Source organism: Macaca mulatta, chromosome 8, assembly GCF_049350105.2.
Source record: "Macaca mulatta isolate MMU2019108-1 chromosome 8, T2T-MMU8v2.0, whole genome shotgun sequence".
In the NCBI taxonomy this organism is placed as follows: Eukaryota; Metazoa; Chordata; class Mammalia; order Primates; family Cercopithecidae; genus Macaca; species Macaca mulatta.
The window spans coordinates 16,773,667-16,787,451 of NC_133413.1; positions in this window are offsets into that span (position 1 = coordinate 16,773,667).

The window sequence follows — 13,785 nt, forward strand, 5'->3', positions numbered from 1 at the left end:
AAGAAAGAAATTCCATTTGACCCAGCAATCCTATTACTGGGTATGTACACAAAAGAATGTAAATAATTCTATTGTAAAGACACAGGCACGCATGTGTTCATTGCAGCACTATTCACAATAGCAAAAACATGGAATCAATCCAAATGCCCATCAATGACAGATCAGATAAAGACAATGTGATACCTATATGTCACAGATTACTATGCAGCCATAAAAAAAAGAACAAGATCATGTCTTTTGCAGGGACATGGATGGAGCTGGAGGCCATTATCCTTACCAGACTAACACAGGAATAGAAAATCAGATACTGGATGATCTCCCTTATAAGTGGGAGTTAAATGATGAGAACACATGGACACACAGAGTGGAGCAACACACACTAGGGCCTGTCGGAGTATGGAGGGTAGGAAGAAGGAGAGGATCAGTAACAGTAACTTATGAATTCAAGGCTTCATACCTGGATGATGAAATAATCAGTATAACAACTCCCCATGACACATGTTTACCCATGTAAGAAACCTGCACATCCTGCACATGTACCCCTAAACTTTAAACATAAACATAAAATAAAATAAAAATAGCAATTCTGGAACTTTAAAAAAAATATTTAGAGGCAACTTCAAGATACAGATAGCCAATTAAATAAAGGTTGACATAAAGGCAGAATTTAGGTAAATGGGGAAAGAAAATGACTTATAGGAGAGAAAGACTGCAAAATCAAAGAAAAGAGTGAACAAGGAGAAGACTCGTGTTAGGAACAGAAAGTAGTCGAGACTGTAGGAAGACAGGCTAAATTCAGGATAAAAATGGAAATGTTGTTTGAAGCTTGCTTTCAGACAGCATTGAATACGAGGATGAAGAGGTTATACTTACTATATTATACTACTTATATAAACTTGAAAGCAATTTAAGTGAAAAACAGAATGGAAGAAGCTCTCTAGGTGTTAAGTTTCACATTTTCAAATTATCCACATTATAAGGAATAATCGCATTATCTAGCTAAGTGACAGTTCTTACACACCAAACTCAAAGCTCACTTAAATAGGTTTGGTAATTTAAAGCTGAGACGCTTCAATCTTGCTCACCTTCTAGCCTGGACCATGAAAGCTACTCTCTAGGGAAGTGTTAACAGAAGCCTCAGTCATGCATTATCTGTTCCTGTAGCCACAGGATTTTATTACATTTTTTAATGAACATGTTATATTATATATGTTTTCAATTTTAGAAACAATTTCTTATTCAATGGAAGATAGTGCATGCCTATAAATACCTGGCATTTGATGGCAAATAGTCTAACTGAAAGCTTTTAAGGACTTTCTAAGTTTAGAAAGTATAATACTGTATGTGAATATACCAAGCATTTTTCCAAAAATTAACTTTTAAACATATTAGCTTTATGCTCAAAGAGCCATGAAAATTTGAAAGTAGTATTTCACAGAAGAATTATTTTATGATCAAACTCACCTTAGTGAACAATTTAAATCCAATAATTGAAAATATATACTTAGAAAAATTAACAAAAACAAAAGTTGTCTCCTAATAATTTTCTCAGATAGTCAAACCTTATCAAAAGAAACTATATGTTGGCCGGGCACAGTGGCTCACACCTGTAATCCCAGCACTTTGGGAGGCCGAGGTGAGTGGATCAGGAGTTCAGGAGATCGAGACTATCCTGGCTAACACGGTGAAACCCCGTCTCTACTAAAAATACAAAAAATTAGCCAGGCGTGGTAGCGGGCACCTGTAGTCCCAGCTACTCAGGAGGCTGAGGCAGGAGAATGACGTGAACCCGGGAGGCGGAGATTGTAGTGAGGTGAGCACTCCACTGCACTCCAGCCTGGGCGACAGAGCGAGACTTCGTCTCAAAAACAAACAAACAAACAAAACCAAGAAAGAAACAATATGCAAACTGTATGTTAACACTTTTTTAATGTGTGAGCATTATTCTAGGGAAGAAATTGGAGGTAATTTATTTTCCTTTCCAGGGAGAGAAAATTCAAAGTTCTTGGAAAACATCATTAAATAAAATATCAGCCATAGTTGAAATCGAATGATAAGACAGAATAGCAGACATGCCTCTAGGATCAAGGGAATCCAATATGACAAATAAAGGGCATTTAGATGTTCCTCAGATACTGGAAATTATGACATGAGATAGCAGGCAGTGGAACATCCCACTGAGAGCAGCTGATGGATAATGAAAGAGGAAACCGGGCAGCTGGTGGGCTAAAATATTTTGTAAAATAAGGAGCTGAGACCTGACCTCAATGGATATGGCATGAGCAAGTATTCAGCAATTTTTCAGACTTAGTGCTATTCTATCTATAAATGTTGACAACATCAACTATTTGATTTTAAAGATTATACAATGAATCTTACAATGGGAGTCATTATAAATGATCATTTCTTAAAAAGAAAGAAAATAGAAGAAATTTGCAAAATTTTGATATACCCATAGACTGATTCATTGATAAAAAGGAACTGATGGAACCGGAAGGTCAATATTCCAAGCAAGATAAAGATCTAAAATGTATAATGGGCAATCTTTAGTGATCTAAATTTAAGTTAAGGTCTAACAGAATGTATCACTTTGTTTTATTACTTAGAATGAGATGAGGCATCTTCACTTGTAAGCAATCAGCCTGTCCTGGTTATTCTGTGAGACAGCCTGAACCAGTATATGTGGACCTTTCATGGGTGCCTCTGTCTGGCTTCCAGTCTAGACACTTGTGGAAGCTGTGAACTCCCTACTCCAGCCTACAGTTCAGCCTCCTGATGTACCCAGAACAGCCATTGCCCTGTAGGCCTCACCACTCCCTACGAAAGAGAATACAACAGAATAATTTCTATTCACTGCTCACCACTTCCTATGACCTCTACCAGTGAGCCCTGTGCTTGGGGCCTAGCCTTGCAATTTGCTCCACATAAACATTCCACTCTGATTTCCCTGCCATTTCCCCAGGACACTTTCCCTCCTGAGCCTGGAGGAATCTCTCTTCCTGCCTTGGAATTTCTCTAAAGCACTTTCCTTCTCCACCGCACCTCTACAACACCCTGCACAACCATTTCTCTTTTTTTCTTTGAGATTTTTTTTTTTTTTACTAATCAATAAAATACCTTTGGTGATAATGCAAGAGCACTACATTTTTCTATAAATTTTGTTTCACCAATCACCTAAATATTACAGCACTTTACAACGTCTAAAACACAATGTAGCGCAGTGACCTCAGTTTGAAACCAAATTGTCCTACTTATTTTCTCTAAGCCTTAATTTCCCCATATATCGAATGGGAATCATGTCTATATTAAGAGGACATAGTTTTAAATGGATAGTAAAATGCTTAGTGCATGGTAATAACAAATTAGGTTAAATGACTTTCTAGAAACTACCTATGCCCCTTATTTTTTGTTTATTGTATAATAATACATTGTTGTTAACTCAGATGCAATGTTACACAGCAAACCTCTTAAACTTATTTATCTTGCTCAGCTGAAACACTGTACCCATTGATTGCCAATTCCCCATTTTCCTTTTAACATATTGGAGCTTTAAGCAAAGACAGAAAAGGCCATGGACTTCAGACAACCTCTGCATTCTACGTAATAGCCCAAATCCCAGATTACAAAGCCTGAGCAAAGTTATGAAGCGCAGGGAAGGAAAAAAAAATAAATGAAGGCAAACAAGTTCTCCACAAACAGCATTTTACCCTAGGACATAAAGAAAACTCTATATCCAATAAATGTTAGTTATTTTCAATCAAGAGATAGCATATTGGTTCTAAACAAAATGAAGTCAACTGAGAAAATATGATAAACAATGTTAGATATTGTCTTGGCATTTGGACACATTATCAGACTTTCTTCAAGCTGTTACTCTTATGTAATAGACTAAAAAACTACATATTATATCCATGGACATAAAAGTATAAAGAGTTGTTTTGCTGGGAAGAAACCCTCAGAAAAAAAATAACATTAAAAGAGTAAATATTAACAGTCTTGAGATATCACTTAAATAATAATTAACCTGTTTAAGTAAAGATTCTCATTAATTTGATGAAGATCAAATAATAAAATAATGAAAGTTAATCTCAGTTGATTTTTCTTCAGATAGAGGGAATGAGGATGGTGTATGTGAACAGTGAATTATCTCTTCGTTAGGCCTCTTTTCCTTAGCTTGTTCTCCTTAGCTGAAAACAAAATAACAAAGGTAAAGAAAAAACTGAGATTACAGATTTTGCATTTTCTAGAATTATTCCACACAACTTTACACTTTTGACATAATACTACATAAGAAGTATGATCAACAACCACCCGAAAGCAGGCATTAAAGGGTTTTCATTATCTCAAGATGTTCTGATAACTACAAACCAGGAAACCAAAAATAACAAGTAATTGTCGTTGTTTCAGTAATGTGAATAGTTTACAATTCATGCTGGGAAATGCATTATTTCCCATTATAAATGACACAAAGCATGGTACACAGTCATCGGTTTTGGAAATAATTTATGACTGAAAAAGACAATGAGTACTGTTTTGGAATAACCCTGGGAAAAAAAAAAAAAAAGGACAGCCTCCTCAAAAAAGTAATTCTGCCAATTTAATCAAAGGAGAATTAACAAGACATTAGGAAATAGTGGCAAAATAAAAACAGGTTTGGAAGGCACATAACCTGATCATTAGCAGAAGCAAATAAAGGTACTTTTCTCAAACAGAATAAAAGAAAGTAGGAAGGAGATACAAGCTAAGCTGTACCATACAACAACCTGCAAGGAACTACTTTGTGTAGGATTATGCAGGTCAGTCATTAAATGTGCCAACTCCCACACGGCATTGAAATTCAGGTCAAAATGTTCTATTTAGTAGACCGGCTATATTATATGGACATTTTTACTACATGTTATAACAAAAATTAAAAGTGATTACAGAAGGTCGCTTTTCTAGATTCCTCTTATCATTCCTACATCTGGGCAAGTCTTTATACAAATCATGAAAAACCACCCTAGCCATGATAACAAGGAAAACTATCACCCTCTAGTCCAGCAAAACTAATATGATGATGTCACTACAAACAGGGAGATAATCCACACATATTCTCCCCAGTTTATCTGAGTGCTTCAAATGTGTAGAAAGCTCTTTTCTGCATAGATAGATAAATAAATACTGTCTTTTTCATTGGTTATTTAAAAGCTATGATGTAAAGCTACTGTAGACACTTTAACATGTTGGTATACTGATTTGATAGTCCCTTTACAAAGTATTGCTTGCCATATTACATATTTTAGGGCTCAGAAACATGTCCTAAAAGGAAGGCTTAGTCTGGAAATTATTCTACATCTGCTTTTTTATTGCTTTGCTTTTTGTAAATGCTGCTTTTGATCAAAAACAATACTCATTCTAATCTACATATGAAGGGGTCACAAATTTAGCACTGATGCAAAGAACAAGTTAAAAAAAAAAAGAGAGGGAAAGGCCTGGCACGGTGGCTCATGCCTGTAATCCCAGCACTTTGGGAGGCCAAGGCGGGCGGATCATGAGGTCAGGAGTTCAAGACCATCCTGGCTAAAAACGTGAAACCCCGTCTCTATCAAAAATACAAAAAAAAAAAAAAACTTAGCCGGTCGTCATGGCGGGCGCCTGTAATCCCAGCTACTCGCTACTCCTGAGGCTGAGGCAGGAGAATGGCGTGAACCTGGGAGGCGGAGCTTACAGTGAGCCGAGATCTCCCCACTGCACTCCAGTCTGGGTGACAGAGCGAGACTCCGTCTCAAAAAAAAAAAAAAAAACAGAGAGGGAAAAAGACAGGATACCAGCATATAAACTGTAATTTCATGGTAAACTAGAACAACAAAGGGATAAGAAATAGATATACCCAAACGAAGATAAATTTACGTTCACACACACACAAACTATTGCCATCTTTCAGTTAGCAATGTTAGTTGATTCCTGAAAATCTTACCACTCAATAAAAAGCCATTAAAAGATAAAAGAAATCCAAGACATTTTAATGAGAAAAAATTACGCTGTGTTTTATTTCAATCCAAAATGCCCAATTTTTCCAGGAACAAAAGTTTATTAACTAATAAAAACAAGTTATGTAAGTGAAAATAACAATTTGAAAACAGTTTTTTATACAAATTAGAATAAAGATTCTGCACCTCACTCTTCACCTTTTTTTTTTCAACTTAAGAGTTTATAATTATCTTATACTTAAATTATACTTAAGAATAAAGATATACCATAGAAGAAAACATCTAAAGACTAAAGTAAAGACCAAATATGAGACAGCCTAGATACCCAAATAAAATAGTATGTGTTTCCATGAAATTGAGAAGTCTTCTCAACATTTGCTTGGCAAACTAAAATGTTTTGGCTCATACAAACAGTGTGAGATACAAATTTGTTCTGTGTGATATTCTCTTACTAGAAACTGTAGTGTCAAGTAAATTAGTGCTTGTGTCTTTGCCTCAAACCATAATGTTGAAATGTCAGTTCTTCAGATATACTTATTTAATATATATTGCAGTAAAAATTTTGATATGCTAAAAAGAAAAGTCACCTAAAAAGTAGATAACTTTTCAAGAGTCTCTAGGGCAAGAGGTCACTAACTAAACAGTTGTTATGGGAAGTAAGTACCTACATATATTTCTGTTTCTGTCTGCAGAATTCATAACTTCATTCAGTGAAGAACAGATAAAAATTTGTAAGATGAAATGTTACATTTGGATTTAGAGGAAAAAAAATAACATGAGATTATTTGAGGAGGTGAACTTTTTCTACTCTTCTGATACCCTCTTCTAATGCTTTTAATTTTCAACTTTCCTTTATTTTTATTATTACACTTTAAGTTCTAGGTTATATGTGCACAATGTGCAGGCCTGCCACATATGTATACATGTGCCATGTTGGTGTGCCACACCCACCAACTCCTCATTTACATTAGGTATATCTCCCAATGCTATCCCTCCGCCCGCCCCCGACCCCATGACAGGTCCCAGGGTCTGATGTTCCCCATCCTGCTTCCAAGTGTTCCCACCATTCAGCTCCCACCCATGAGTGAGAACATACGGCTCTTGGCCCTCTGTTCCTGCGATAGGTTGCTAAAAATGATGGCCTCCAGCTTCATCCATGTCCCCACAAAGGACATGAACTCATCCTTTTTTATGGTCGCAGAGTATTCCATGGTATATATGTGCCACATTTTCTTAATCCGGTCTGTCATTGATGGACATTTGGGTTGGTTCCAAGTCTTTGCCATTGTGAATAGTGCTGCAATAAACATATGTGTGCATGTGTCTTTATAGTAGCATGATTTATAATCCTTTGGGTACATACACAGTAATGGGATGGCTGGATCAAATGGTATTTCTAGTTCTAGATCCTTGAGGATTCGCCACACTGTCTTCTACAATGGTTGAACTAGTTAACAGTCCCACCAACAGTGTAAAAGTGTTCCTATTTCTCCACATCCTCTCCAGCCCATCATATAAACAGAATCAAAGACAAAAACCACATTATTATCTCAATAGATGCAGAAAAGACCTTCGACAAAATTCAACAGCCCTTCATGATAAAAACTCTCAACAAATTCGGGATTGATGGGATGTATCTCAAGATAAGAAGAGCTATTTATGACAAACCCACAGCATCACACTGAATGGACAAAACTTGGAAGCATTCCCTTTGAAAACTGGCATAAGACAGGGATGCCCTCTCTTACACTCCTATTCATCGTAGTGTTGGAAGTTCTGGCCAGGGCAATCAGGCAGGAGAAAGAAATAAAGGGTACTCAATTAGGAAAAGAAGAAGTCAAATTGCCCCTGTTTGCAGATGACGTGATTGTATATTTAGAAAACCCCACTGTCTCAGCCCAAAATCTTCTTAAGCTGATAAGCAACTTCAGCAAAGTCTCGGGATACAAAATAAATTAGCAAAAATCACAAGCATTCCTATACAGCAATAACAAAGAGCCAAATCATGAGTGAAATGCGATTCACAAGTACTTCAAAGAAAATAAAACACCTAAGAATCCAACTACCAAGGGATGTGAAGGACCTCTTCAAGATTTACAAACCACTGCTCTACAAAACAAAACAGGACACAAACAAAACAAAACAGGACACAAACAAATGGAAGAACATTCCATGCTCACGTATAGGAGGAATCAACCTCGTGAAAATGGCCATACTACCCAAGGTAATTTATAGATTCAATGCCATCCCCATCAAGCTACCAATGACTTTCTTCACAGAATTGGAAAAAAAAAAACTACTTTAAAGTTCATATGGAACCAAAAAAGAGCCCTCATTGCCAACACAATCCTAAGCCAAAAGAACAAAGTTGGAGGCATCACGCTACCTGACTTCAGACTATACTACAAGGCTACAGTAACAGAAACAGCATGGCACTGGTACCAAAACAGAGATATAGACCAATGGAACAGAACAAAGCCCTCAGAAATAATATCACATATCTACAACCATCTGATCTTTGACAAACCTGACAAAAACAAGAAATGGAGAAAGGATTCCCTACTTAATAAATGGTGCTGGGAAAACTGGCTAGCCATAAGTAGAAAGCTGAAACTGGATCCCTTCCTTACACCTTAAACAAAAAATTAATTCAAGATGGATTAAAGACTTAATTTTCAACTTTCAATTTTTGAACCTGTGTTACATCTTATGCAGTGACAAAAAGTCCTCAAAGAATGGTGGGTAAGCCATACAATGGCAAACTCATCACTGAGTCTCCATTCAGAGGACAATCCTTGAAGAAACAATGAGGAAACCATTTTATTCCTTCTGAAATTCATGGAAGAGTAAATACCTTGAAGTAGACTCCTCTACCTATCAAAAGAACCTTTTCATCATCAAATAAAACTAAATATATGTACCTGATATTTCACAAATGTTTGTCCAGATGGCAATAATATTCTTAATTCTTAGCTTAACTGACCAAAAAATAAAACAAACCTAGATTATCAAACTATAATATACTAAAATATAGATTAGCATTATACTAAATATAAGGCAGTCGTGCCCCTTAACAATGGGCATACATTCCCAAAAATGCATCATTAGCCAATTTTTTCATTGTGAAAACACCATAGAGTATACATAAGCACAAAGCTAGATAATATAGCCTACTACCTACCTAGATTATATGGTACAGCCTATTGCTCCTCAGCGGCAAACATGTTTAGCATCTTACTACACTGAATGCTGGAGGCAACTGTAAGTAAATAGTAGGTATTTGTGCATGCAAAAATGAAAAGGTACAGTAAAAATAGAGCATAAAAGTTGTTTTTTTTTTTTTTTTTTGAGACGGAGTCTCGCTCTGTCGCCCAGGCTGGAGTGCAGTGGCCAGATCTCAGCTCACTGCAAGCTCCGCCTCCTGGGTTCAGGCCATTCTCCTGCCTCAGCCTCCCGAGTAACTGGGACTACAGGCGCCCGCCACCTCGCACGGCTAGTTTTTTTTGTATTTTTTTAGTAGAGACGGGGATTTCACTGTGTTAGCCAGGATGGTCTCGATCTCCTGACCTCGTGATCCACCCGTCTCGGCCTCCCAAAGCGCTGGGATTATAGGCTTGAGCCACCGCGCCCGGCCCAAATATGTTTTTAAATGGCACACCTGTATAGGACCCTTACCATGAATGGAGCTTGCAATATTGGAAGTTGCCCTGGGTGAGTCTCAGTTAGTGAGTGGTAAGTGAATGTGGAATCCTAGGACATTACTATATACCACTGTAGACTTTATAAACTAACTGTACACTTAAGGTACATAAAATTTATTTTAAAAACAATTTTATCTTCAAAATAAATCTCAGATTACTGTAACTTTTTTACTTTATCAAGGTTATAATTTTTTTAACTTTTTGGCTTCTGTAATAACACAACTTAAAACACTAACACAGTGTACAGCTATACAAAAATATTTTCTTTATATCTGTAAGCTTTTAGAATTTTCAATATTTATTTTACCTTTTCAAATTTTTTTTTTGTTAAAAACGAAGAACACACACACATTATCTTAGGCCTACACAGGATCAGCATTATCAACATCATTGTCATTCATCCCCCGCATCTTGTCCCACTGGAAGGCCTTCAGGGGCAGTAACAGGCATGAAGCTGTATCTCCTAGGATAACAATCCCTTCTTCTGAAATACCTCCTGAAGGACCTGCCTTAGGCTGTTTTACACTTAACCTTTTTTATAAGTAGAAAGGGTACACTCTAAAGTATTGATCAATAATATAGTAAATACATAAACCAGTAACATAATCATTTATTATCAAGTATTATGTACTATACATAATTTTCTATGTGAGGCTGTTATACAGCTGGCAACACAGATTTGTTTACACCAGGATCACTATAAACACATGAGAAATGTATTGTAATACTTCATTATGATGGACACTGCATCACCAGATATTGGAATTTTTCAGCTCCATTATATACTTATGGTATCACCATGGTATATGCAGTCCATCACTGACCAAAATGTCACTCTATAGCACCAGACTGCATAATACACTGTACCTTTGATAACTCAGAGATGTCATGGGATCTTGTATTGTCTCCAGGTCATTTTGTGTGTTACTGATTAGAGGACTTTAATTTAGATGTGAAAGTTTCAGGGGATTGGGTTAAAGCCAAAATGATCCTATGATATATTCTTTATGTTGCCATTTGGGGAAGAAAAATCAATAATATCTGCTTGTTTACTTGCCATCTATGTTACTTATGAAAATTTAGACTAAAATATGCCAGGATGGTTTTCCCACTTATTTATAATTGCTGGAGATTTTGATTCTAAATAAAGGATAGCTTGCATTACTGGGCATCATGATAATGCTTAGTTACAAAATATGATCTGTGCTCACAAAATCTACTCAGTTCACAAAAATTAACTTTACAGCTAGCATTGATTTCTTCAAAATATTTTATGAGATCAAGTGTAATTACTGTATACTGCACAGAGTAATAAAGGTTTGTATAAAGCAAAGAGAAGGAAGAATTATTATAAGAAAGAATGATGTACAAACTACTCAGATGCTGAAAGGTAGAGTGGAAAAGCAGTTAACTACTTTTATACTGCTGAAATATGTTTTTTATTTATTTTCCATTTCAACAGCACATTCCAATTACACATTTTGTGTGCCTTCTGCAACAATTATGTTTAAAATATTTAATTCTCCTTAGTATGCTTGCTCATAAAAATGAATTGTAATTATAAATTCTTCATCATATACGCTGTCACTAGTAGAGCTTCTGGTAGGAAACCAAAACGTATTTCATAATAATTACCTTATGCTTTTAAAATTTTCAATTATATTTAAAACAAACACAGTACCTGTTCGTTGCAGTTAGGACATGAATATGTAAGTATCATAGAATCAAACTCATACTAATTTGAAAAACTCAAACAGCTGAATCGCTATATCCCCAAAATAGAAAAGGCTGCCTAATTTAAAAAATGCCTCCTTCTGTGGTAAATTTGAGAAGTTGTATCGGGCGTGAGTTGCCAGTTACTCTTCATCTCTTATGCATTCCCCGCCCCCCCCTTTTTCTTTTGTTCTACATCAGGCCTCAGGAGACTGGTTCCCAAGGACTTCATCACCCTAGATCTCTTGCACTCTGGCCTCACTAGATTCAGGCAATGGGAATCTCTAGTAGGAAACCGGAAGGTGAGGGAAGAGAGAAAGCAGGTGATTTCTTCACACACATCCTTCCTGCTTTGGTGATCTAGAAGCGGCAGCCACGGGTTGAGTCTAAAATCCTAAATATAACCTATAATTATTAAAGTGTCAGACTTTGGTAATATTGGGTGATGTTGATTCTTCCTTTTACATACAGCCTTGTAATGGCTTCCAACTGTTGCTAATCTCTGCATGCCTCAACAAACATCCATCATGCGTTCCCTTTGTATTCCCTTTATTAAATTCCCACCAAAATTCTAGATATACATGCTGTCTGTTTCCCGACTGGCAAATGGAAACTATAACTAGGGAGTCTCTAGGCAATTAGACTGTAAATGCCCTATTACCCTCAAGGCTCTCTTCATCTCCCAGGTTGCTTTTTAGCTCCAGATGCAAATGTCACCCTGCTACATACAAGGTGGAAAATGGATCTCAAAATTTGGGAGCAATATCTGTATAATCATCAGGGCAATTTTAATTGGGAAGTAGGTAAACCTCACACATTCTCTGAAGCAAAGTTGGCATTAAAAGCTCAGAGTTAGGAGAAAACAAAATAGAGGGAAAGGCAGGGCTTGATGTCTACCTTCTGCAGGATGCTCCTGAAAATTTCCACTGAAGAATTAGTAACAGCAGATTTTAACATAATTAATTCCATCAAAATAATTGTAAAAGCTGCTGCATCAGAAAAATATACCGTGTTCACCATGAAGTTTTAAGTAATCATTGAGATACTACAAGATATCTAGTTTGACTTACATGTATGTTTCTACTTGTTTACTCTTTCTCTGTATCTAGTCACTTGATACATGAGAAATCTATTTATTGCCTCGATATCTTTATATATATGTATCTGTCTAGTCATGTATGACTTCTTCGAGAAGGGCAAATGAAAAGGAAACAGAACAGTAACAGGGCTACCACGTTGGACAGCAGAGTACATCCTCTTCCATCACTGCTGCAAGTTCCGTTGGACCACACTGCTTGAGACATCCTGAAGACTACGTGAAGGTCTAATTGCATACTCAGGTAAATTACAGATATTTAGTTATTTATGATAAGATGAAGTAATCTAAAGTCTTAAGATCTGCAACTTGGTTAATGATCATTTCTGGCTACTATAACTTTGTATGTAAAATGCATGATTTATGAATATAATAAACACATTGTATATTTTTACCTTTTCTTTCTGTTAAAACAAAGTCCGAAATAATATTGTTTAATCAGCATAAAAGTTAATTTCTCTTGGCCGGGCGTGGCGGCTCATGCCTGTAATCCCAACACTTTGGGAGGCCAAGGCGGGCAGATCACAAGGTCAGGAGATCGAGACCATCCTGGCTAACACAGTGAAACTCCATCTCCACTAAAACATCCAAAAAAAAAAAAAAATTAGCCGGGCGTGGTGGCGGGTGCCTGTAGTCCCAGCTACTTGGGAGGCTGAGGCAGGAGAATGGCGTGAACCCGGGAGGTAGAGCTTGCAGTGAACCAAGATCGTGCCACTGCACTCCAACCTGGCGACAGAGCAAGACTCCATCTCAAAAAAAAAAAAAAAAGTTAATTTCTCTCACATGTAGTAGTCCAAAGAGAAATAGTCTCCAAATATAACGCTGATATAAATGCTGGCTCCATTTGCGTATTAAATACTTTTCCGCAAACCAGATTTCCACTTATGATCTACTCACATATGTAAAACCTTTCATCAGTGTTTTGTTTACACAAAATGAAAGAAAGGTAGAATTTTTCAAAGAATGGTAAACAGTCCTTTCTAAACAAAGATCATCAGCATATATAAAGCATTATCCTTGGAGTTTTGAAATAATATCTATTTGTTGGTTCATATATCATAATTTATCTTCAAAAGATGGCATTAAAATTGCACTCTAAGTATGAAACATTCTGCACTTCACAAAGTTGCAGAAGGCAGGCAATCAATAAATATTTATTGAGTGCATGAAGGGGTGGTTTACTAAATTTGAATACTAGCTGATTTCAATCAGAAATAACAATTACATAAGACTTTGGCCTATAATTAGTGAGACAAAAAAGTCTACAACATTGATTTTGCCCAAAGTATTAACAGTGAACACTTGT